At 39.4% G+C, this 27,769-nt stretch overlaps 1 protein-coding gene and 1 long non-coding RNA gene across 2 annotated transcripts in view; one reads left to right on the top strand and one right to left on the bottom strand.

The window, feature by feature from the left end:
• The window catches only part of LOC142323860 (17-beta-hydroxysteroid dehydrogenase 13-like), a 31,486-nt gene extending 29,546 nt beyond the window's left edge, over positions 1 to 1,940 (bottom strand). Inside the window, exon 1 of the mRNA XM_075364159.1 lies at positions 1,755 to 1,940. The gene's annotated coding sequence lies outside the window, so the exon portion shown is untranslated. The remainder of the gene's footprint in view (positions 1 to 1,754) is intronic.
• LOC142323861 (uncharacterized) overlaps positions 1,212 to 27,769 on the top strand; it is a 255,933-nt gene continuing 229,375 nt past the window's right edge. Inside the window, exon 1 of the long non-coding RNA XR_012756173.1 lies at positions 1,212 to 1,347. This is a non-coding gene — a long non-coding RNA (uncharacterized LOC142323861). The remainder of the gene's footprint in view (positions 1,348 to 27,769) is intronic.

Below are 27,769 nucleotides of genomic sequence, written 5' to 3'. Positions count from 1 at the left end.
ACTCCTGTATACTGATTATAGATATTAACTTCGATTTATCGGTGTAAAATATTCAGTTTTTATTATTGGATTATTTGGTGAATAATCAAAAATGAAAAAGAAACAATCATGCAGGAAAAAGAAAGATAAAAATCAGAAATATATCTCAAAAAACGACAAGAAGATGAATATGAAGGAGAAGGAAATGTTAAAATCAAAGAAAGAATACATATATTAAGAGAAGATGATAAATCTAAAGAGGAAGAAAACGTTAAGACCAAGGAAAGAATAAAAAGATTAAGAGAGGATGATGAATATAAAGAGAGAGAAAATTTAAAACTAGAGAACGTGTACAGAAACTAAGATCGGAAGAATTACATCAAACCAAAGAGTGATTAAATGATTGTCAACAAAAAAGCAAATAAATGAAATGATGATCAACTTCGACTTCGGGAGAGTATTGCGCGACATTAGAGGAGTAATGAATTAAAAGATATGAATTTTTGCATTTTATTAAAGATCGGGCATGTATACCTCAGCGTCATTGTATATGTTGTTTTGTGAAGGTCTACTTTTCAGTCACTCTGTAGTTAACTTAAATGTAAATAAAATTAAACAGAAATTCCAGAATAACTAAATAAATTTAAGCTAGGAAATCCAAAAATAATACGATTCCAAATTACAATTTTACTAATATTAAATAACTAATATTAAATAATCAGCTAACATTAAATAATAGTTTCACCAAATCTATTACATATACACATATGTAATGCGTATTAAATTCCATTTACACATTTTTAAAAGTACATAAAATTTTATTTCGCTAATAATTTTTTTCATTTTTTTTTATCATTGAATTATTATTTATTGAAAAATGTTTTTGCAATCACGGGTTAATAATTATTAAATCAATATATTTAAATTAAAAAAAAGAAAAGTTAAAAAAAAGGAGATGAAGTCTGATTCGAACCGATGTGCCTTTCCTTTAAGATCAAAATATTTCATTAATTAAAATTTCAATTTTAATTTAGATTGCAATCAAAAAGGGAGATGCACAACTAGATGTTACAACTGTGCAAATATCCAAAAATTTCAACATCATACGGATAATCGTTTTTGAGTTATGCGAGAGACATACCCACATACATAATACTGCGCGTTCGAATTTGCAATAGTACCGTAGCGCGGTGTCGTCGTCTGTTTCACAGTTCCCGCATGCCAACAAATAAGTGATCATGTTGCTTCAAACCGTCACAGTGATTGATCTTATCTCTGGTTTCTTAATATTTCACTATTGTGAAATTGATGATTTTTTTAAAGAGCGGTATTGCGTTGTGTTAAACAAGAAAAGGCAGAAAAAAACAGGTAAATTACAAAATTGTCTTTATGAAATAAGTAATTTTTGCGGTATGTACTTGTAATATTTGCAATCGTCGTCCTATATACAGGCTTCAAATTGTACGGTTGTGTTAATTCATGCAACCTTTAGACCGATTAATAGATAGATATGTTTGAATATGTATTATTGCTTATAAAGCAATGGAATATGCATTAGTGAACATTATAATCGAATTGCAGTATGCATTGTACGAACTCTATTTTGACGATGAAATGCAATGTTACTAAAATAATTGTTGTGTGCGTTTATAAAAAAAGGATGATTTTAAAGAATTTCGATACTGGAAGTAATATGAGAAGAAAATATCGTTACAACTGGACGAAAAATTTGTTTTTATGTTTTATTATGTATTATTATTATGCAATTTACTCACCTATGTAGTATTGTGCCTTATTCAAATGGGTGTGCAATAAATTATACACACAAAATGGAAGAAACAGAATATTTGTTTTATATGAACACACAGCAACAATTCGTAAAATAATCAACGCACGTGTTTCTACTTCTTACTTGCTTCACTTCTAAAAATGAACTGCGTTGTTTGACGCTCTACACTTTCTCTCTTGTCCTTGAGTATTAGTGGGAACGCCACGCTACGCTGTAGTGCGAGCTGGATCGCGTGGTCCGTTTGTTGTTTTTTCATCGCTTCTTATTGGAAAATTACGGAGTAAACAATTTGAAATTCACATCAAATCATTGTTTAATTATTCGTTAATCACTCCTCAAAATCTCAGCTTTTAATATTAATTAGCTTCGGAGTTTTGGATTTTTCTGTAAAAAACATTATTGCAAATATCTTGGGAATTATTAAACAAAGTTTTTCGAAACCTTAAATTAAATGTAAAAAAGTAGTTTTAGCTGCATTTGGTTCGTTTGAATGTATATATTTTTCGCCAATCTATTGATTTTAGAATATTAAACACATTTTACAAACTTAAATAAAAATAGAAATGAGCTGAAAAGTAATGTTTCATGATAATAGAAAACCAAATTTTATTTTATTATTTTTCAATATAGCCCAAGTAGATTTAGATATACAGTCAACAATTATGAACTTTTTTGGCAAAATGCTTATTTTGCAATCTATGAAAAGCATCCAGCTCGGTGTTTTTTTTTGAACATTAAAGCTACTTTATTCAAAAAATGTGTTTAAAAAAAAATAAAAAAGCTACCTAGTCTCAAATGTCAGGTTCACTTTTTCGCGATTTTTGAAGGTTTTTACTTATTGTACATTACCTAATTTTGGAATCATTATCTACAACGTCTCAGTTTGTAGGTTAAGCGACTACCTAAAACGTATTCTTTTGAGGTTTTTTTCAAAGGTGATTTCCAGCCGAGGTCATGATTCTCGCCGATTACTCGGGTCATTTTTTCAATTTTTCCCCCTTTCTACTCTCGCCTGAAACCTAATTTATGTTACCTTTTTTGTTACAGACATTAATTTTCATTAATTACATCATCATGCTAAGTTACAGTGTGGTAAGAATTTTTCCGAAATCAGTATTTAATTCTCCTGGTGTAAAAAAAGGTTATTAAAAAAAAACGCAGACTAGAAAAATTTGTGTTTTGATAAAACTTTATGCAGGGAAACGATATAAAAAGACTATTATTGAGCTAGAGCTAAAACTGTTTATAGAGGTAGAGCTAAAACACAAGAATATATATTATCCTCTTTATCCTAACTTTTCTGATTAATTCATTTATTTTTTTATGTTAGTACTTTCTATATCAAAATGATAACAAACTATAGATCATTATGTTATTATAATTCATTATTATACAATAATTATATAAAATTGGAATACACTCATAGTCTTAAAAATAACGTTTAAAAAGTTTAATTGTTAAAACAAAATTATTTGTTTTCAGATAGAAAATATTCTTTATAAAAGTTGACAAATTTTAGCCGAGAAAGTCATTACATGACTTTCTCGGCTGATATTAATAAATATTAAAAGAGCTCGAGCAAATAGAAAACGAAACAAATATTTATTTTTTAAAGCTGGGGAATAAATTTTAAGAAACATTTTTCTGAAAATATACATATACAGGTTAATCTTAACAGGTCTTATTATCTTTTAAATGTTATTTTAATTAGCATTATAAAATTTATTCTGCAGTTTATTTTCCTATGATTTTTATTTTTTTGTTAAAGAAATTATCAATGATGGTAATTTCATTGAAAATCAAAACATGAAATTCAAAACAAAATTTTGAATTTCAGAAGTTCAATTTACTTAAAAAATTACAATTAATTTTAATTTAATTTAAAAATTAAGATAAATAAAGATTTAGGGATATCTAAATAACAGAATTGTAAATTATTTATTTGATAACTTCCACCTTGGTTTGATGACTTAATGTGGGAGTTTAGGTTATACGTGTTTCACTTGCTCTATGCACTATGTCGCACAGCGCAAAATTTTGTCAGCAATTTTTAAACTACTTCCAGATGAGATAGAAAGCTGAAATTCTGTACACACGTTTGTTGTCGTTGACAGTGCATTGTGATAAAAAGAAATTTCATAAAAAGTTTGTTGTTTGCAAATAATGGAATTCAAAAAACTGCGCATGAGTACGAAAGACTTAGACGCAGAGCGCCAGTCAGCTGTACTTTCTTCTGAGCAAGAGAATGGATAGCCTATAATTTGAAGATGGGTTATATATATGGACAGCTGTCAACTAGTACTGTCAACGAGTAGTACCAGTAAATCATTTTTTTCTTCGTTTTTTTCACTGTTTAGCCTCCGGAACCGCCGTAAGATATTGCTGCTTCAATGAATGATATGCATGAATGTAAATGAAGTGTACTGTTGTACAGTCTCAGGTTGAACATTCCTGAGAATTATGATTAATTGAAACCGAACCACCAAAGAACACCGGTATTCATGATGTAGTATTCAAATCCGTATAAAAGAATTGCCTATACTAGGATTTGAAGCTTAATTCTCAACTTCGGAATCATCTCTTAGAATTATGCATAAATATGTTTAAATCGGCTTTTTGATGTAGCAAAAAGCCGATTTGATAGATTTCAAAAGAAATCTATCTACGATTGTATACAATTGTGTAGAATTACGAAATCATTCATAAAATATATTTAAATGTGATTGTATACGAAAAGTTTCATAGTAATTCGCTGCCTAATTGTGACACTGGTTGTTCTTAATCTAATTGTGACTACTGGCGAGGAAGGTGGAGAAGGTCACAACGGGTGGGATAGCAACTTCCATACCACCCTGCAGTAGCTGTGTAGCACGGTTTTCGAGTCAAGTAGCCACACACACCTCAAGGAGAGACCAGGATATGAAGAAAATGTTGACACGGTCGATGTCTGACTATGAATTAATAGAGGCAGGTTCTTTGAGCTGGCCGACCGAAGTGATGAGCAGGCTGGTGCGGGTGGAAGACCTTGCAGCAATAGTGGCTGATATTTTCCAATCCCGTGATTTGTCTGCGGCCCGGTCCTCTGGTGGTCCGCTGAGGTTGCGGAACGGCATTAGACCGGGTGACGTTGTGGAAGAGAAATCGAAGATCCTGTGGCGAGATGATGAGTCGCCAAGACATAGGAAATTTTGACTATATTTTGACTCATCGGCAGGGGACCTGCCCGTCCTAAGGGTTATAACCCTTATATAGTTAGTCCTTGAGTAAGTTCCAACATGAGTCGCCAACGCCGGTTTTTCTGCCGCCGGGGGGCAGAATTGGACAGTGTGTTCAATTCTGGCCTTATTTGTGTTTGAAAGGACAGGGACCAGGTCAGGGTCTTGTCCTCCCCCCTCCCAGATCAGTGACGCCCAGGAAATTACAGTACAGGGGATCGCAAGGTCTACTCCGGCAGTTCGTGAAAGCCGCACAATTGTGGTGAAGGCGGCCGGGAAGACCTCCACTGACTTGTTGCGAAAGATGGAGACTGTATCGCAGTAGGAGGTGGTGGTGAGGTTTTGTCAATAAGGAAAGGAGTTAACGAGGAGTATCAGAGTCAAAGGGGCGCAGATGGCGGAAGAGTTGAGGAGCACCCTGCAGAGTAAAGCGGCCGGCCTCCAAGTTGACTATAAATCACGGGGAGGTAATGTGGCGGTTTTCCACGTACAGGACATCGAGTTCGAGATGTCTGACCATGAGATACAGTCTGCAGTGACGAAAATAGTTGGAGACGCAGAGTTCTTTAGGATCATGTCGGTGATCCCGGCGTGTGGCCAAAATAGAAACGCCACGATTATCACTAGTCAATGTGCGGCAAAGAGGTTGACAGACGAACGATTTAAGATGCGGTGGATCCACTGCCGCGCCTATATCAGGAAAGTTGAGGACAGATGTTTCAGGTGTTGGGGAGTGGGCTCCTAGCGTCGCAGTGTTCGAATCCGGATAGGGCGAGTCTGTAATCCACTTGTGGACGGCCGGGGCAGAGAAGAGAGCACTGCAGAGGAGCAATAGTTGGAGACGCAGAGTTCTTTAGGATCATGTCGGTGATCCCGGCGTGTGGCCAAAATAGAAACGCCACGATTATCACTAGTCAATGTGCGGCAAAGAGGTTGACAGACGAACGATTTAAGATGCGGTGGATCCACTGCCGCGCCTATATCAGGAAAGTTGAGGACAGATGTTTCAGGTGTTGGGGAGTGGGCTCCTAGCGTCGCAGTGTTCGAATCCGGATAGGGCGAGTCTGTAATCCACTTGTGGACGGCCGGGGCAGAGAAGAGAGCACTGCAGAGGAGCAACAGTATGCGCGTTGTGTTGTACTGAGTGCCACTGAGCTAAGAGGTATCCGACCACAAAATGAGGTTCCTGCAATTTAACTCCAAACGAAGTAGGCGAGCTTTGAACCTCTGCTGGGAGGTGGCCCAGCGAGAGGCAGTGGATATAGTTATGATATCAGCATCCAACGAGGTGGTGGTGAGGGGTCTCAGTTGATGATGGATCGGACATCCAAGGCTGTCATTGGTCTTCCTTCATCCAGTGTACTAGTCATCGGCTGTGTGAGAGGGAGCGGCTTTGTTTGGACTGACCTCGCCAGATTGGTGGTGTTAACCTGCTATCACTTGCCCAACACCGGGATCGACGACTTTGTAGAATTTCTGGACAGTTTTGGGGAAGGAGGTCGCCAGGTGTAGGGTTCGATGTGTGCTGGTATCGGGGGACTTTAACGCAAAGTCTACCCAATTAGCCGGAACGACAACGACGATTTGATGTCTTCACCTTAGTGAGCGGGTGACCGCGCTGGAATTCGTGACGAGGGTTCTTCAGAAGAAGGATCGGGGAGCTCGGGGATGAGGGATAGCCCTCTACGAAGTTGCCGTTCGGTCGCACATGAACGAGTGGGTGGTAGCGTTGAGGCACGGGGACTCGAACCCCCGAGCGAAAAGACAGAATCCCGGCGGGGATGCCACACACGGGTTGTCCTCGTTGATTTCAAGATCGAGCCCCGACTCCCGGAGTGGGAAGCCAGGGGTGGCCTCATGAATCCTACTCTGGGAGTTTGAGGCGGTGGCAAAGTAAGATCCGACCGGCGGGTCGAAACGGGAAATATAGGACACTCTCTTGGGCTGTTACTCTTAACTGCAGGATCCGGCCTAGGGGAGAAAGTGAAAGAAAAAAAAGAAATCTAATTTAGACTAAAAAATATAAAATAACAGATTGAAAGTATGCTATGATTTAATAAAAAAATTAGAAAAATGTACCTAAATCTCACTGTTTGGAAATTATTCAGTTATAGTATAAATTGTTTGAAAAAATTTTCCAATGTAAAAATCAGTTATGAAATGATTATAATGTGTAATGTATTACAATGAAAAGAGCCTCAAACGTTTATTATTCATGACATAAAATGTAAATGAATATATGTTATTATATGTATTATTATTATTTGCTATACAAATATGTTTTTTGTACGTTTCTTAAGAACTATTATTAACTACACACCAAGAATGAAATATGGTAAAACTTATTATTAATCTTTTTTTCTGAAATGAGCATCGACGGCTTTGGTATTTTTACCCTATGAGAATGAAAATTTTTAGCAATGAAAAATGCCATATCTGATGGAGGATTTGAACCCAGGATCTCCGGATGAAAGGCTGAGATGCTACCAATCCGCCACGGAGATTGGCATTTTATTTCTGTATAACTTTATTGAAATAAAATAAAAAAAGAAAACATATTCTTGAAGCGGTTTCCAAATATTTTGTAGCAAGGCAGTGGCAGAAAAATTAACTTGCGTTTCTCGGAGATACACAACTATGCCAAAGTTCCCTAATCCATCATCCTCACATATCTTGCCCTGATTGAAAAATAGTGAATGACTATCCGTCATCCGTTTCAAGAGAACATATGATATACGTCCTATGGTACTACAAACATCGTCCCCAAATTATTGTCTAATTAAAAAGCAACACACCTCAAGTTCACCTACGTTGTCTCAATCCTGGCCTTTCAATTCAACAAAGGACTTACCACATCAATCCGTGTTTTATTTAGCATCAGCAAAATAATTTGAAAATAAGATTAAAAAAAAGAAAAAGAGAATGGTTAAGGGAAAACTAAGAAAATAATGGAAAATGAGGAAAAGTTAAGTAAAATAATGAAATTGTTTAATAATAATAATAATAATAATTAGAAAAGAAGCCTGCCAGTTCAGCTCACCCTGGTCGTATCTCTTAACGAATGAACTTGTATAATTGACCAGGGAGTCCCCAGGTGGACGCGCACTCAAAATTCTAAAGAATAAGAATCCACTGTGCTTCGAAGACGTACTGGCTCGGCGCACATGTGTTAGTGCATGAAAACACTTCCACTTCCACCGCTTTAAAAATTAAATAATTTTGATAGAATGAAACTGTTGTAAAAGTAATAGGCTTTATATATTTTATCTATCTTTTATTTATATTTTGAAATACATTTTCCTTAAGATAGGAATTCAAAAAGAATTAGTTGAAGTTCAGTCTAATATCCTATTACAAAAGGTAATAGGATAAAAAAAATTTAAAAAAAGAAAGAATGAAAAATAATTGTTATCATTCATTCAGATTTCATGAAAATTTATCAGCCTCTTTATGGTAAAACAAAACAACCGATACCAGATATACAGAAGAAATTCAGAAATTTACAAATTCCTTTATTCGTTAAAATTAAAAATTATAGAAAAAAAATTAAGCCATAAATTAGTATCAGTTATTATTATTTTATAGAAAACGATGAAACTTATGAAAATAAGAAAGCTGGAGCAGACGTTCCTGAACATTTCCTAAATAAACGTAAAAATTTAAATTTAACCTGTTTCCAGTTATACTTTTTTTAAATCTCAAATCTAATTACTATCGGTTTTTTGGATCAATAAGTAAATTTTATAACAATAATCAAGTTATAAAGGAGTTTCCCTTGAAACACCTAATTTACTTTCTAGATATCAACAGTAAATCACAGGTAGCATAATAATTGATAAAGTCCAGCTAATAATGAACTAGAAATCATAATAATGTACAGTACTGTGAATAAAACTACAGTGTAAAATTAACTACATCGAAACAAATAACATTAAGATCATAAGTGATCATATACGTAACCTAAATACTTGATGACTCACAATTTCAGAAGAGAGGCCTCATCCTGAGTGTCACTATTTCCTACCCCAGTAGGAAATAGGTGAAATAGGTCGGTAGGTTTGGTTCCTACCCCAATACACGCACCCGCTTTTATCACCTTACATCATCACCATTGTTTAAGAGTTTAGCAGCTAGGTAGTCTACGTGGCTGTTAAGTCTTATTTGTACTTAATTTCAAATTGATCGACTTGCTCTCGAACACACTGTAACCCTATGTATTCATGAATTTCGTTGTTCCGTAAGAACCGTGGCGTCTGTGTAATGCATTTCGAAAATCTATTATGAAATCAGTGAATAATCACTATATTGCTGGTACTTGCCGCACTCTAGAGTTGGATTCCGTATGTCCAAACCGGTTTTAGAATCACTTTGTACAGATATATCTCGATAGATAGGGGCGGTTGCGATTTTCTGCCTAATAAACAGTATAGTTCCTTAAATTTTGTATTTAGTTGTTTCCTTTTTTCCTATTGTGAACCTTCCATGTTAAATGACGACCTAGATGAACACCTAAATACTGTACACTTTCAGCTCGCTGGATGTAACCTCTATCTATATGGATTCCTGGGCAGTCACCACTTCTCATCGCGAATGTCACGTGAGTCGATTTCGCTTGATTGACTTTTTTTCCATTTCTTCAACCATTCAGCTAGAAGGTTTAACCCAGATCGCAACTTAGTCGAGGCTTGAGATATAAAGTTTAAAATAATTTTTATCCCTTACATATTACGTATTTTATTTGGAAACAGAAAATATTACAGGTTATTTTTTAAACAGTAGAATTTTATTAAACTTCATATTAAACCTAACTCTGATTCACTTAATTACCTCCCAAACAATGTATAATTATAAAATTTGTAAAAAATATACAACAAATGGCAATATTTTAGGCTGTATAACAAAACTTTAACTTAAAAACTACAATTTGATAAAATATGAAATATTTCATCCTTGATCATGTTTTTTGTTAGATAACAAAATTTACTTTCAATTCAACTCTGAAAGAATTGAACTTTTTAAAATGTAGAGAACTTATAAATTAGAGGGTACCTGTTTCCTCCTACCCTCATGACAAAGAGTTGAAAATCTAACTACAGCAACATATCCTATAAAAAAGTATTACAAAAATTATTTCAACTGAGAAGTTGAAGTCGCCAATTTTAGAAATAATTTAAAAAATTTATTGCTCAAAAAAACTGTTTCAAAAAAATATAATTATACTTGAGTTTTAATATTTATTTTACGGTGAAGATTTTAGACTGTATATTAAAACAAAATTCTTTCGTTTAATGGGCTATAAGCAAAAAGGGAAAATTGAGTACTATTGACTGATCAATAGTATTGTTTTAAGATATTCTTTTTAAATTTTTTACTGCTGTTATAGTTATTTAACTATTACTTTGTTATTAAAAGTATTTAAAATAAGTAAGATGTAGTCAAATAAAAGCTTTTACATTTAAACATTCGATATTATAGGAGAAAAATAGTACCGATACAACCATCTTATATTGATAAATTTTAGATTTTTGATAAATTAATGAAATACTTGGAATCCTAATTTTTCAGTAAGATTTCTTTTTTAATATTATTTTTCAGTTATATCTAGCGGTATTATTTAATTTCTCTTAATCCAAAAAAATAGACTGCGATTTGAAAAGTATTTAAACTAAGAATTGCGTAATGAAAGTTCAACCTACTTGGGGGTATAACACTTCAATATTTTTAATACTTATCATTCGTTATTTTTAAAATAGTTATTACATTTAATATTTCTAAAATAAAACCTATAAGGATAATTTTATTTTTTTTTTAATAAAACTGTTCCTGGGAAAATAGACAAAAAATATCAACACTCACAAACACATGTATATATCTAGGTTGTAAAACTTCTTATCAAGAATTTAGTATTATGAACCTACGGGATTTCAAAACGCCAGTTTTGAAATCTAGAGGATGTCATATTTCATAATAACGGTGTTTTCTGTCAGTTTTAATTTTATAATAAGGGATACACAAATATTAGTTTTAGTTTTTGTTTTCTATAATTTAAATCTTGTGTGCTTGGAACAGCTTATCTCTTAATCTCTTAAAATTTTAGTACCTAAGTCGTAAGTAGGAATAAACATTAGATTATTTGAGAATTAAATTTTGATTTAAAAAAAAAAAATATTTTTATGAAATGATTTTGTGGTATCTAGTTTAAACTTTGTTGTTATAAAAAAATACATCCCATCTTTTACTATATGATTAGGCTAACTTCAATACATAATGAAGTATTTCATCATTAGTAATCTCAGAAATAAAATTGTTCAAATTTCTATATCATATCTACCATAGAAACTTAAAAATTTAACGTTGAATTTTACAATTTACAATTTTTTGGAAAAGTAATATTTTTTTTTTAATAATATAAAATTTTTTAAACAATTTGTTTAATTTGTTTTTGTTTCTTTACTTTCCTGGCTAGTTTTTGATACTCTAAACACTATCATCTCTGTGTTTTATAGCGTCTATGTCATCTGATAGTATAATTTTTACGCGCATATTAGATTTTATATTACAACTATTTTTTTATGTATATCTACATCAATTTCAATCTCTTCCTGAACTTTACTTCTAAGTATGTTGCCACCATTAAAACACTCTACTGCATAAAACACGCCAAACGCTAATGTGTCATAGACTACAAACACAATTTTCTTTTGTACAGTGTATAAGATTAAACGCTTTAAAATTTATACGAAATTTTTAAATATGATTATGAGTACATAGACTTTGAATTCGGAAGATTTTTAATCATCAGTCTTTTGGTAGACGTTATTAAAAGAGAATGACTGTGTTTATTTTCATATTTAACATCTTCAATGGTTTTTGACTTTTCATACCTGTATCGCTTTCAGATGCTAGGCATTTAAATTGTGATGCAACATTAATAGAAATAATGGCCTTTTTTTATGTGGCTTGTTTCCTTTTTTCTATTTAAAAAATTGAAAAGCCGATGCGGAGGTGCTTCGGAACCTCCGATACCTCTTGTGCCGGCTCGTCTGCTCGGTGCGAGGCTAGGTCTTTCCCTGTTCGAGGAAGATCCGAACAATTGACCCGTTCGCGGCTTTTTTTCCTTTAAACATGGTTATTAAAGGTTTTAGTTTTTTAAAGAAAAGACGAAATATGTAATAAAAAACTTAGTAAATCCTAATTTTCCAATCAAAAATATTTTGAATTTGCAAATCTTTATTATTTTAAATCAATATTTTTTGTAAATATGAGAAATAATTTAGCAACAATGCTTTATTTATTCATCAACAATTTTTTTCCTTCCATTTTTCTGATTTTTAAAAAATCCATCCTGCTGGTATAGTTTAGTTTACGGACGGAATCATGTTTTGCAAGAAATAGCTACAAGTTTTTTGTGAATATAATTAAAAGAATTGTTTTATTGGTGTGCACTCGTAAAAATATTAAATTTTATTTAAAATAAGAAGATAATGGGAATGTTTACAAATTATTATTGTTTTTCTTAAAATTTATAATTATATTAAATCATTCGAGCAATTATATTTTAATAATTTTTTTTGTGCAAAACCTGATTTAGAAACTGGAAATCTAGAACTGGATTGAAAAAGTATATGATATTAAAATGATTATAGTAGTATATTAGGAATTTTTAATCTATCATTATGAATGTTGCGTAGTTGAATTCAAAAACAGGTATAGCAAAATGTAGAGAAGGAGAGGAGATATAAAAGAGAGTAAGAAATATATATCAAATCCCACAGTTACGTCTTCCGGGACAAGTCCTGTTACAAACAAACTAATGGTAACCTAATTGAATTTCCCTTGAGGAAACTTGAATGCTAGGGTGTAAATACTTAAGCCGTTGACAGCTTTCTGAGATGTTTGTACATATAAAATTTGTCATAACTTTAAATGTTTCAACTATTTAAGTTTGTTATCTTCATATATATCTCTCCATTCACTGTTTTTATGTAATCTCTTACTTTCTCTCACACACACATATACAGGTACACGCACTCACAAACTCACACACACACACACACACACACAGAGAGAGAGAGAGAGAGAGAGAGAGAGAGAGAGAGAGAGAGAGAGAGAGAGAGAGAGAGAGAGAGAGAGAGAGAGAGAGAGAGAGAGAGAGAGAGAGAGAGAGAGAGAGAGAGAGAGAGAGAGAGAGAGAGAGAGAGAGAGAGAGAGAGAGAGAGAGAGAGAGAGAGAGAGAGAGAGAGAGAGAGAGAGAGAGAGAGAGAGAGAGAGAGAGAGAGAGAGAGACTTATTACAATTTTGTATGAGGGTGTACAAATTTCACTAACACTTTTCTCATAAAGCAATTTATGATTAAAAAAAGTAGTTATAAAATATTTTTTATTTTTTCGAAAAAAATATTTTCTTCAGTTTTTTAATCTATCAATTTCAGACAGAGATGATAAAATTAATATCACGGACTATTTAAAATAGTGACTGTGGCCAACAAATTATAATAACACAAAATATAATAACTAAACTTTTAACAAAAATATTTATTTATATATTATTTATTATATTATATATATATATATATATATATATATATATATATATATATTTATTTATAAATTAAAAAATTAGGCATTATAACATAGTTGTAAGATCGGTATTCTTTTAGGGCATAGAAACTACAGATATTACTGGAATAAAAAATTTACTCTACGTAGAAAGATGAATTTTAAGAAGGATTTAGGGCCCTTAAAGAACACAATAAGTAAAAGACGACTTTTCTTGTCTTGTGTTTCGTTGGACACATAGTTCGAATGAAACAATGAAAGCTATTTTTAATATACTTGATTTATAAAGGTCAAGGTGGCTATGTTAAACAGATGAAAGAAGTGCTAAAAAAGTTAATTTTTTTTTTTTTTTTTGGGGATCACCCGGAGGCATAACTTCAAGATGTGTAGGCCTCCTTAAGAGTATATTCGTACCCATAACACGTCTCGAATGCTCCAAACTAACATAATACACTTATAACCGGTCGCGAAACATAATTAATGCGATAGTCATGATACGACAACCAGCCAGCAAGGCGTGCAACAATCATATCATTAACCTGGGCGGAAAGGCGAACACCTTCAACGCCTTCAATGCAACCTTCAATTAACCTTCAATGCAAAAGACGAACACGACGTGAAAACAAGCCAATAAGGCAAACAACATTCTTACAACTTTTTTTTGTTCTTTTTTAACCACACAGAGGAAACCGGTAATCGCCTAGAAAACGCTGCCTCGGTTGGCCCTGAGTGATGTGGCTGTTGAATAACTCACCCTACTGAATACAGCTAAAACCGCTGCCCTGCCTATCGGGGTCCCTCCTGGTTCATTGAGACATTATGACAACTGTATCCAGTTGCCCCGATGCCTCTCTTCAGAAGGGCTGCCCTTCCCGTCCCTACATCCTAATCAGAGTCCGGGTATGCACCCCACGCATACCCCCTCCGAAACACGCGCCCGCCTCACACACCTTGAGGGTCCTTAATGAGTCATTGGAGCGACCCAATCCAACCACTCTTGTATGTGGATGGACTAGAAACCCCCTCAGCAATGAGGCTAACCTCCCTTGTCCCTACATATGTCCATGATTCGACTCCTGGAGATCTTTTTTTTTTTTTCCAGTCCCAGACCTTTTATTTTTGAAATTATCATATACGCCCATCCACACATCCACATAATTAGATATTACAATCTAAAGCTCAAATCAGTCACGATGGAAGATCCCAAAGGATAACGAAAGGGAAAATCCTGAACAAATGCAAAGAAAATAGAAAACCTACATCTAGACACAATAGAATGACAAGGATCTCATGAGTCCCATGGAAACGGTCTACACAACGAAAGTTCATGCCCAACAAAAAGGCAGTAATAGACAGTCCGTGAAAAGAAAAATATCACAATGAATTACAATATCAACAATGTTGGCTACAGTAATAGATGCAACGATCCTCGTTTACACCGTCATGACTCCGTGAGCCCCACTGCCAATAGCATCCACCAGTCCGGTCAATCGGGACCCCGTTCTGTCATTTCTTCCAGTTTGGTCTTTAGGATGCCCGTGTTCAATCTAGACACCTCCTTTCATTGTCGTTGACTCCGGAGCATATGGCCTACCGTGTTTTCTGGCGTCAGCCAGTCTAGCGCTTGTAAATGGCGACGACCCAGCCAACGTTCACATCTATATACTGTATGTTCCAGGGTGTCTAGCTGTCCACAATAAACACAAAGAGGAGAGTTCCTGCACTTGAACTTCAAGAGATATATTCCGTATTCCCCGTGCCTCGAAAGGAACTGAGTCAGTAAATGAGAAACTTCCCCATGCTTCCTCATTTTCCAGGGGGCTATCCGGGGGATCAACCCTCTAGTCCAAGCGCCATTTCACGAAGAATCTTAAGGTCCTGCCATTCTTGCAGTAGTACCTGTCGTGCCACCGTCTTCGTGGATCCTTGCTACATCAGTATGAGTTCTGTTGCCCGGATGAAGATAGGAGGAATGCCCGCAATCACTTCCACCGCATCACCCAATATCGTCCGATATGCAGCCGTCACTTTTATTGCAGCTCTTCGCTGCAACGAGGCCAGCCTCTTCACAATCCGTTTCCGGTCCAGCGAATCCACGCAGACCGGAACTGCATACATGAGTGATGACAGCGAAGCTGTCATGATCAATCTCCTCTTGCTGGCTTTCGGACCCGCCTGCGCTGCCATCAACCGGCCCAATGTAGAAAATAACCGACTCGCATTTGGTCACCACCTACCGGAGGTGGGTAGTGAAGAGCCTTGACCTATGCAGCTAAACGCCTAAATACCTTGCACTTCACTTCTACACCACCCTAACTCCATCAACTTCAATATTTATTGGCCGAAGTCGTCGACGCCGTCTCGCAACAGCTACCACTGCCGTCTTCGTCGGAGCAAGCTGCATCCCTCTTCACCGAAGCCAATCACTGATTCTTGCCGTTGCGATATTGGCACCTCCCCCTCCGTGCGGCCGGCAACTAGTAGTGCCAAGTCGTCGGTATCTCCATCTTCAGGAGGACGTCATATACCAGGTTAAACAAAAGCGGATCCAGCATCGACCCTGGAGTACCCTACATGTCATATCAAAACGCATCACTTCTTCCGTGTAGGCGACGATACTCCGATCATGGAGGTAGTTGCTTATTATCGCTACCAGAGAGTCACTCACGCGAGTTCAAGACCGCCTCCACCATCACCCTCCAGGGGACGTTGTTAAATGCGTTTTTAACATGGAGAAACACCACAAGGGGGATTTGTCTTCTAAGCCAGGTGCCCGCCGCACGACTCTTGGTCCAGTCCACGATATAACGAATGGCCAACGGTCGATTCGAATGAACCAAATCGAATTGGGCAATTGGAATGGTTAATGGTCAACGGTAGATTTCCCTTTGAAAAATCTGAATTGCGTCGGCGAGAGACCTCCCCCCACCACAGTCTCATCCCACATTTACGAACAACCTCTCGTAAAGTTTTGCCAGTTCATTAAGGAGACAGACTGGTCTGTATTTCTTCTCTTGCTGATCATCAACACACGTCTTCGGCAGTAGAACCAGCCTGGCCTCCTTCCAGTTCTGGGGAAACGTCCGATTCGTCAACGCCTCGTTTATGGTCTCCAACTCAACCCAGGAGTGGTGGCTCATTAGATTCCTGACAATTATTCCTGGAACTTCGTCCGGTCACGGACACTTCTGTCCTCAGGGCCGCAGTTCGAAGATCCCCTTCAATGAAACGCCTGGGAATCGCGCTCTCGATCTCGACCCAGTCCAGATTCATGACTGGAAAAACAGTCGATTCCGCTCTTGCCGTCTGATCCTTAGAAAGGAGAAGGAGCCACTTACCAAATCGTTTCATGATGATCAGATAAACTCTCCCCCACTGGTTGTTATCAAGATCTTCTATCAAAGGAACTCAGGCCTCCCGTTTCGCCTTCCTTATCTCCTCCCTGAGGTTCCTCTTAATGCAGCGATTCTCTTCCTCTGCTTCAGCCAACCCATCCCGTTGCTTCCCTCTGAGTAAGGAGGGTCCTCCGAGCCCGGCAAGCCTCTCGTCTCTTGTATGGAATGCTTTCATTCCACCAATATGTGGAGTTATTTCTCCCGGTGGACATGCTTGCCTCCCGCTTGCAGGTGAAGGCTAGTATCCTTTCCAGCTCCTCAGAGTCGGTGATCCCCTGGAGCCCTACTTCTGTGGCAGCATCGTCCACTTTCCTCACCACCTGCCGTTCTATCGCGTTTCATCTCTTGGGTGGTCGAACATCTGCATGCAGCCTTGCCAAATTCCACATCAAATTCGATGGCCTGATGATCGCTCCCGTACTTTTCTTCGAGGACCCTCCAGTTCGCCATCTTCGAAGCAGCCCAATCCGTTACTGCGAGCATATATCTAGAACTAACTCACATCTTCTCCTTACATAAGTTGGCACCCGTGGTTCGTTCTTTGTCACCAAGCCTTTCGACGTTAACATGGACGCCAGTACGTGTCCTCTTTGTGTTGATCTGAATTGCTTAGTTCAATTCATTCAGAGTTCAGATCTCCAGCCAGAATGATCGGCTTGCGTATGATACAAATGCGTCTATCAAGCCTGTCCAGGTGTTCTAGAATGCGAGCCTATTCACAGTTTGGGCATATGTACGCCACGAAAATAACATAATCCGTGAGCTTCATTAAAACATATCCATCTCCCGCTTCAGTGTGTAACACTTCGTGTCTTTCAGCGACATCTCTAATCGCCGCGTTACCTTCTTCATCCGTGTACCAGCCGCCTGCAGCCAGTAGCTGATGAATCGGTTCAGTGCCGAGGACGTAGTCGACGTCGTTGTCCTGTGCAGCCGCCCATAACAGGTCATGGGCGGTCACACTTCTGTTTACATTCAGATGGAGGCACTTCATTTCTGGACCGTACAAACCCAGGCCCCAGTCCGATGGCTAATCTTTTTAATTTATACGCATCGTGGTTGAGTCGTGCAAGCCGACCTCCAGGGTCTGGTCTCGCCGCAGTTGTAGCAGCATTTGCGTCTGTCTTGGCTCGTACATGCCGAATCAACGTGACCACTGTCCCAGCATCTGTAGCAGGTGGTATCCGGTTGCCGGATCGCAATCCGACAGAACTGCCACCTGACCAACAGCCGTCCCGTCGAGGTCAGTTGGAGCGCCTCCCCCACGTCTTATTCTTATGTTGGATGGTAAGACCATCGTTGCGTTTTGAGTGGCCCCATAGGCCGGACGCAGGGAGGTCACTCTAGCCATGGTAGGCTCCCCCAGTTTGCCTACAATAGTCCGTGAGACCTCTTCCTTTGCGCTATCGAGGTCACGTACATGGACAATTGTCATTCTTCTAGTACCGTCCCTTTCTGCAACCACTACCGCCGGGGCAGCTGCTGCTAAATTTTGGTTGATGTCATGGATTGCCGCCGACCCTTGACGTACCTTACCTCTACGTTGTCACCTCGGCCATGCCTCACCGACAGAATATCCGCTGCCAATTCGACACCGACCGATGCTTTTACCATCTTTAATTGATTAGCGTAGGATACGCCTTGCTGGCTCAACACCAGCAAGAGTTCCCCTGCGATTGTTGTCTCGCCAGAGGTTCTTCCCCGTGGAAGTTTACCGGGACAGTTTGGGTATTCCGCTGGGCCAAGAACTCCGCCATTTTTCTTGATCCCGAAGGCGTCCTTTAGGAGTAATCAGTGTAAAGATGTCATCCGCGTGATTGAGGACCCAATAGAAGGTCATCCACAATCTCATTGCCCTCACCCTCCATCAGCAGGATGTAGTTATCTTCGATCTGATGGACGTCCTCCTTATCTCCAAGCAGCGTGATCGCCCACATTCACACTCGAGACACTCGGCCAACATGTCCGGGGGCCCCTAGTTTTTCCGTCAGTCGTGAAAAGGCTGCAGGTGCTGCCTACGTAACTCTATCTTCGTACTTTTGGTTAGGTGTACCATTCCTACTAAAACCGAATACCTTTCCTTTGTCTTCCTCATCCTTTGGTAATTCCATGAGGAGAGATGTCTTCTCATAAACCTGGTTGGACCAACGTCTATTAGTGATTACAAGTCCGTCGTAGTTCCGGACTGCAACATGGTTTTTATGGCCGACTGTCCTATTGGTGCAGTTTGAGCACCCCGGTCCGTTGAAACCGCTCTACGCCGACTATCCTTCAGTATCGGCGCCATCTCTTCGACCCAGCCCCTCACTCTGCACATTTTTTTCTTTAGGTTTTGACGGCTTCCCGTGATGGAACTCAGGAAGTCGTCAAGTTGCTCGAGGTCTTCTAAAATCGTGGTGATATCCACCTCGTCGTTGTCTACTGATCTGCTGCTGGACGGGTGCCTTCGTTTCATTGCATTGTCCCACACCCTTTCATCAGCTTCTTCACTTTGCATCTGTTCATCTCGAGGTGCTGAAAGAGGGTACTATTCTTCATCAGAGGTGCCTCCCACCTTTTGCCTTCGAGTTTTTACCATATTTTTGGTGGATAATAATTCCTTTAGACGCGCACGGAGTACACTATAAGTAAGAATAGGTACACATGCGGTTTGTCTTTAAATAACGCCATAGAGAGCCACAAGAGGGTCGAAAATAAAAAATGAGGGTAGTTTCGGAAACAGGAGAGAAAAAGGAAGAAAATGGCGGGAGAGTGGTATAAATTTTGAAAAAATCCGGGGTGGGTGGAAATGTGCTGGTGACATTCTTACAACCTAGTTATCATATTTCTTACGCAAAAACCAGGAATAATACACTACTCAGAAACACGAAGAACGTGGCGATCACGCCACGAAAATTTGCGAACAAAGCAAAAACCATTCTTACAAGCTAAACTTACTATCTGAAAGGAAATAAGACACGAGTTCTCACCCTTACAATATAAAACTAACCTAAACAATTTATCTAATCTAACAATACTAATATAATATACCCAACGAGATAGGTTACATCCAATAACACCAACTTATTAATGATAAATTAACACAAACCATGTAAGATGAAAGGATCACTACATTAATCAAATAGAATCACTAACCTAACCTAACACGATACATCTATGAGAACACATAATCCATATTTGATAATACTGTTACAACGCATACAATCATCCAGTCAAGTAAAATAATAACACATGAAATAATCGCGACTAAATAATCTAATAATCTTATTCCTTCAAAGGAAATAAAACACTGCTCGTAAAAAGCCACGAACGACCCAGGATGTGAAATTCGAACAAAGCAACCACGATCTTTCAATTTAGATAATCTTATCTTATTTTGTTCTTCCGTTTTATTTATTTATTTTTATTATTATATTTTATTTATTTATTATTTTTTTTTATTTACTTACTTTAAATACAAAATGCACAATGAGAATCCACGAATCCTCACATTTATAATATAAGCCTAGCCTAAATATATACCTAACCTAACAATGATTATATAATATTCCTAATAAAACGGAATGTCCATCCAATAAACAGACAAAACATAGATAAATTCACTTATGCGTGTATAATCAAATGATCAAATTATTATTCAAATAGAATCACTAACCTAATCTAACCTCGCATGAAACATCGTTGAGATAAGATAAAATATATTATTTAATAATATAATCACAACACATATAATCATAACGCAATCGTATAGTCATGTAAGTGAAATCACATAAAACTAGTAACACGTCGATGTATCGCGACTTCAATTGAAGTCTGCGACTCAACGTACGTCTACTACCGTCAACATTATTGGTAATCATGGATAAAATTGTGCCTCCTCCTCAGTTTTCTTTTTCCCGACTGCCCTGATAAACGTAGCTACGACAGCCCAGGACATCTCACTTCTTAGCGTTGCTCTCCGATACTGTCCGGGGAGATGGCACCCACTTCTTGGACTACCTGGATTCTCAAAAGCTCCCATTTAGGGCACACAAAAAATGTGTGTTCGGCAGAATCGACTGCTGCCGAGCAATACATGCACTATGGGTGTCTCTCCTACCCCTCTCAAACAGATAGGAGTTAAAACACCCGTACCCGCTAAAGAACTAAGTGGGATAGAAGTTCAACTCTCCCAAAACTCTATCCATCCAGTTTTGCACGCAAGGCAGCCATTTTCTTGTCCATCGCCCTATTTGGGAAACTTCCCATCTACTCTGCCAGCAAGCCAGCAGATCTTGCCTAGCCTCGTTTCTGTTTTTGCCCTCCTTCCTCTCCTTAGCTAGCAGGTCGAGACGAGGAAGCCCGATAAGGACCATAGCTGCCTCAAATGAAACGGTACGGTAGGCAAAGACCACACGTATCGCAATTCTTCTTCGTATCCGCTCCAGGGCATCCCTGCCTCTGGCAATTCACAGCCTCGCCTCCTACACCGCAACCCCGTACAGCATAAGAGTCTACCACCGACGCCAGCAGAAGTCTCTTTGACTGACGTGGCCCCTCGACGTTTGCCATAATGCGGCAGAATCCCGAAGCAGTTCTTTCAGCCATGCCGTCGATCTCCCTGATGTGTACCTGGTAAGAAAATTTCCTGTCTATCCAGATGCCCAGGTACTTTAACGCCGGAGCCGGCATCACGACAATCCCGTAACCGAGAACGTCCCATCAATAAGTCTCTTGCTCACGGCAAAGACTGGCTTGCATATTATTGACAGCCACTTGCAACTCGCTGATGTCGAACCAGTCCATGATACTGTCGATTGCATCGCCGGCTTTGGTCATCAGTTCCGCCTCCGTACGAGCAACCACCAATAGTGCAAGGTCATAATCATACGCTATGGTTTGCTACTCCTGAGGCAGCCCATCTTGAGAACCGGGTCGTAGGCCAAGTTTCATAATGAAGGCCCAAAAACAGAACCCTGCGGCACTCCTGCAGTCATCTTACTACGTCACCGTCCGATTCGTGACTATCTCCCTTTCACTGAGGTAGTCGTGAAAAATTTTCCTCAAATAATCATTGACTCTCTACCTCTCCAAGGCTTCTATTACAAGGCCCCACGGCAACGTATTGAACGCGTTTCTGATATCGAATAGTATGGGACCCCGCGATCTTCCTAGTTCTACGGATGACGCTCAATGGCCCCTTGATGATACCAACTACCTTTGAGACCGCACCAATATTCGACTTGCCCTGACGGAAGCCGTACTGACTATCCGCAAGGCCGCAGCTGACCACGATCTCCTCGTCAAGCCTCGAAAGTAGTAATCGTTCAAAATGTTTCCCTCCTGCGTTAAGCAGATAAATCGGACGGTATGCTGCAGGCTCCTCAACTGGCCTACCCGGCTTCTTAATTAAAACCAGCCTCGCTCTCTTCCATTCGACTGGGAATCGCTAGGAGGACAAAAGGCCTCTCATCAAGTCCGCGACCAGCTGAGGGGCTATGTCCACAAATGCCTTGTTCACCTTAGCTGGCCTCCCCTGCCGTTTCTTTGACCCTCCCTATCGAACCTCCTCCAAGCCCGGATGCAGCCAGCTCTTCTAGCCTGGTGTTTCCCAACTACGGGTTTCAACTCCGCGCACGCCTTGCTCAGGCGACTACACGAATCCTCGTAGGAGAAAGGATCTCTGTATCCGCAACTTCTCTCTTCAAAACTTCCTTTATCCGCCGCAGCTCCAGTGAAGTGAGCCTATCCCACGTGGACCTAACTTCCTGCACAGGGTCGGGCAACATTACCTGATGAATGATAAATCTTTGACTTCTCTTTCAGTACCTCACATCCGTCAACGAACCTGAGGAGATCCACTGACGCAAACATGACATCGAGGACGCTGCTACAATCTCCTCTGACAAAGGTGGCAGCGTTCCCAGGGTTAAGGCGCAACAAGCTGAAGAACCAAGGCCTATATTAGCCTTATTCCCCGGATATCCGCAGCACGACAGCCCAACCTCGGACCACGCTCTTTGCATTAAAGTCTCCAGCGTCGATATCTCTCTTCTGCACTGTGGAAATAGATCCTGTCAGCTCATCCCGGAAAACCTCAAACCGGTTCAGTGGCACTTTAGGGGTTATGTAGTAACTGTAATCAATGAAGTATTCCAATTTGACATACACAAAACCCCTGCCTACACCACTGTTAACGATAGGAACTTGGCAACTCCGCCTACCACGATTGGTGAGCCGATTGGTGGGCACTCCGCACCCACCAATCGGTGAGCCTCCGCTCACCGATTGGGTGTGCGCCACCCAATCGGGTCTCAGATTGGATGTCGGAGACCCAGCCATCGCCAATCTTCCTGGGGTTTGGCTCTCTGATGAGCACTGTGTCCACTTCTTTGTATCCCGCTACCTTTAGCAACATTGTGTTAACCGGGATGCTTCTGCTAACGTTAATTTGGAGGAACTTCATATGTAATTCCTTTCTTCCTTACCCTGTCTAATAGCAAATTGGCACAACTTGCCCCTCCTGAGCCCTTCTCCTCCACAGACCAGACACTTACTATGTCCACTGCAATTCTTGGCCAAGTGCCCATCCATACCGCAGTTGAAACAAAGACTCTTGCGGTTTGGACCTTTTCACTTGGCGGCCACATGCTCACTTCCCCAACATTTGAAACATTTTAGCTCCTCTTTTCATTCCTGTACTCTCCAGTGTACCCAGCCAATCTTGATTCTCTTCCGCTTACAGAGGTTCCTTGCCACCGCCTCCTCCAGTTTCACTACGACATTCAGGTTTCCCCGTATGCGGATCTCCTCGCTATAATAATCGGCGAACACTGGGCTTTGTTGGCGGCTATTATTCTCTCAATGTTTGTGGTTTGTGTCAGCACAGATATCCCTAATCCTGATGGTGGCTATTTTGGAGACTTTCACCTTGGTAGTGACCTTAACCTTCCCTACCTTCTCCTGTATCCTAGCTCTCAGTTCACCTGAAGCCTCCTTCTTTTTCTTGACCTTTATTTCTGGTAAATCTCTTGCCTTTTTTCTCATTGAGAGAAACTCCATTATTATATAAACACCCTCTATTATTACCGTTTCGTTTTTCACCTGTTTAAGTACGTCAGCGTATCTTATACCTTTTGAAGAGACTACCACAGTCTCCACACGGTGTGCGGACTCCTTGCCTTTAGGTGGTTGGGCACTACCTACATCACTGCCGGTGAACAGAGCAAACTGCGTGTTACCGCGCCACCCTTCTCATTCAAGTCATTTTCTTAGCGAAATCAGTAACTTGCTTCCGATAATGACGTTACTATCAGGGAGTACATCCATCAATTGCATTTTTGCAATTGTTGGTATAATTTAAATGATATTATAATTTAAATAGATTTATTTTTGAAAAAAACAAGATTTTTATTTCTTGTTTATTTTAATGGAGTAATATCTAAACATCGAGTATTTATTATTTACGTGAAAGATAGTCTTCTGAACTTTTAACAAAGACTGTTGCAAAATAATTCAGTAATTTTCATGTTACATTTTACAAGGAAATCTCAGTTAGGATTGATGATGAAAGAATTTAGTCCGTGAAATATCTTGGCGTGCATATTGATAGAGCAGGGCGTTTCTCCAGCCACGCCAGAGAGGCGGTAGCCAAGGCAGAGAGATCTTTGTCTTTGCGGAAACTGCCATGCCAATTAAAGAGGGCTATAGAACGGGTACAAGATGTATCCTCACATCGGTCGCCAAATCTACACAGATATATGCTGCTCCGGTCTGGAGTTCTGTCCTCCAGTTCAAGAGGTATACTGGATAACTCTAGACCTTTCAGACAAGACTGATGATCGGGGTCGCGACGGCGTATCAGACTGTGTCTAGGGACGCGGTCTGTGTGATTGCAAGAGTATTCCCGATCACCTCCGTATTAAACATGTTACGAGGATGTATGAGGGGATGGCCAGGCGGGGCTCTGATCAAATCTTCATGAAGGAATGGCCGGCGTCCTGGGACGCTTCAGTCAAAGGAGCCTGTACAAGACGCCTTACCCTCAGACTGGAACCGAGGGTCCGGAGGAATCATGTGGAACTGTCTTATTTTCTTACCCAGCTCCTTTCGGGCGGGGAGTTTGGCTCTTACTTAGCCAGATTTGGGAGGAGAGTTACTCCACATTATATATACTGTGGTGCGGAAGACTCGCCAGAAGACGTGTTTTTCTACTTCGAAGCATGGAATTTGACTCCTGACAACATGGTTGAATACATGTTGGAAGAATTATTACACCTTTGCAACAAACAGCCTCAAGATTAAGGAGCAGGAAGCTGTAGTTTTGATTGAGAAGCCAATGCTATTCTGGGTGGACACACCCCCATCAGGAGAAGGAGGAAGATTAAGGACTCTTCCAGGAGAACACCCAAAGGAGGACAGCACTACAAAAAAAGCTCTCCGTGCGAGGCGGAATTTTATGACCGGAGGGCGAAGAGTAGGCGGACACCTCCCTGCGAAGCCGCCGTTCGTCCACGCTTGCAAGAATGGGCGACGGTGACAACGCATGGGAACTCCTGACACATGAGCTCGATGGCACCTCCCGATGTTGATTATTGCTTAATTGCAGGGCCAGCCCTTAGAGGGGAGAATCGGTGAGATGTGAGGTTTAGTTGGTAGGGCGCAGGCCCACGTACGCTCTCTTAATAACATGTAGCGGAACCAGTTAGCAAGCCTGAAACTTCGCCCGTAAATGGGGTTCCTTAGATGAGTCTGAGGAAGAAAAAAGACAATAGTCTTAAATCTATCCCTGTTGATGTTGTTGACATCTAGATGATTCCTCATGGTTTAGCCAGATGGTCTATTCTTCCCCTCCATTCTCCCTTGTGCGTTACTCCTACTAGTGTTGGACAGTAACAAACTTAACATTTCAGTATGGCTTTATACATCCGGCCTCCCGTACGGTGTCCTACGGTTATACAGATCAGGTATTTTTTTGTTTCTATGCAGCTATCAGCTTTGTGGCCATTGCCCCCGCAGTTGTAGAGTGCCTACCGGTCCGGCTCACGACAATCAGAACTTTTATGGCCAATACCCCAACATCTGCAATATCAAATGTCGTTTGCCATAAGCTCCACTCTGTTGGAATGCCAGCCTATCTTAATGAGTTTATCAGCCAAAATATTTGTTCGCGTTAAGAAGCGTGAATGTGGCTCTGAGGGTATCCTCGTACGCTGGACGTAGAGGAGACCCGGATGGGAACCTCAGAATCCACCACCTGTCTTATAGCCTGTTCAACGTCTGCCTGAGTTGTATCTAGATCTAAATCCGTGACATACAGAGGCAACAGATGCAGATCCCTACACCGGTCACCAACTAGTACCCCCTAAACTGTCACTCCGATCCTATTTTTGATGTCCTCCCGTGTTGAGTTTGTATCTCTAACTCTGATTTCAACTGTATCCGCACGATCTTGATGTATCGACAATATGTCCTCAGCAAGACCGTTTCCAATGCCTCCCTTAATCTGTTTCAATAAGACCGCATATCAGACACCTTCCCGGCTCACAGTCACCACCGCTGTTTTGGGGCCTTTAGGGATAGTCGTCTTGGGTGTAGAAACTTCGATAAGATACAAAGGCAGTTTGTCCGGGGACTGAAGCTCTCTCCTGGCCCAGTACTCAAGGGTGTTACGAAAGCGATTACCAAGGGGATTGTCGAGTGCGAAGACAACAAGGTTACTAAACTCTGCACGCCAAATTTTTGACAAACACTTTTATAATTATTCCTATATGTTTAATCTTAAAAGTTATAATTAAACATTTTACGAATTTTCTTTCATTTTGGCGAGTCATTTAGTAAAAACCCAAATATCTGTGGAGGCAAAACAGTCGGTAAGAGGGCTTTAATACTTTCAGAATACTAAGTTGGTAACCCTTTGATGATAAACTGTTTGATTAAAATTATTTTGATTATAATTTCAACATTTAATTTTACGATGCTGAGTTCTCTTGAAGTTTGTGAGTTAGTTGATCAGTGTGCAGTGATTTGTTTTTGCTTTCTGGAGGTGAAAAACCGGTTAACGTTTACTATCGTATGAATTAATATTGACAAACTTGTATGAGCCGCACAAAGTTTACAAGTGGGTAAAAAAATTTAAACGCTTGGAATTCGCATAGACTGTCTAATCTAGAAAAACTGATTTATTACAGTTAAGTTTATAGCTGAAAAATTAAAAGTAAGTATGGGTAAAGTTCATACTGTTTCAACGACAAGATCAAGTACCAAAAGAAGAGCGCAAGATGGGTTCTCATAGAGTTAACAAATCATCATGATGAGACAAAACTTCACAAGTGCACAGAGTTGAAAGAACAGTATCAGCAGGAAGATGAAGATTATTTGTGCAGTATTTTAACCTGTGATAAGAGTTGGCTTCACCAAAAGGAACTGGAATAAAAAAAAAAACAAAGTTTGGACATGTGTTCACCTGCCAAGAAATAATTCCGAACCCGACCATTAGCAGGAATAATTATGATGACAATCTTTTGGGATGCAAAACCCGGTTTTTATAAATATTCTAAATTTTCAGTGAACAATAAACAGAGCACACTACTGTGACATGTTTATCAACAAAGTTAAGCCAACAGTGTTGAAAACACGCACGGAATCTCTGCGAAAAGTCATCACTCTGCTTTAGATAACTTCCGGTTTCGTACAGCTTATCTAACTCGAAAAACCATACAAAAATTGCATCAGGTAGTACTACATCATCCCTCGTACAGTTCTGAATTGGCCCCATTTCATTTCCCTTTTTTGGTCTACTCAAGGAGGCGCTGCGTGGTAAGACGTTTAATTGCAATGACTACGTTAAAGAAA

The sequence above is a fragment of the Lycorma delicatula genome, chromosome 4, assembly GCF_047948215.1.
Source record: "Lycorma delicatula isolate Av1 chromosome 4, ASM4794821v1, whole genome shotgun sequence".
Taxonomy (NCBI): domain Eukaryota; kingdom Metazoa; phylum Arthropoda; class Insecta; order Hemiptera; family Fulgoridae; genus Lycorma; species Lycorma delicatula.
The sequence above is the reverse complement of the archived record's forward strand: the minus strand, read 5'-3'. Positions and strand labels throughout refer to the sequence as shown.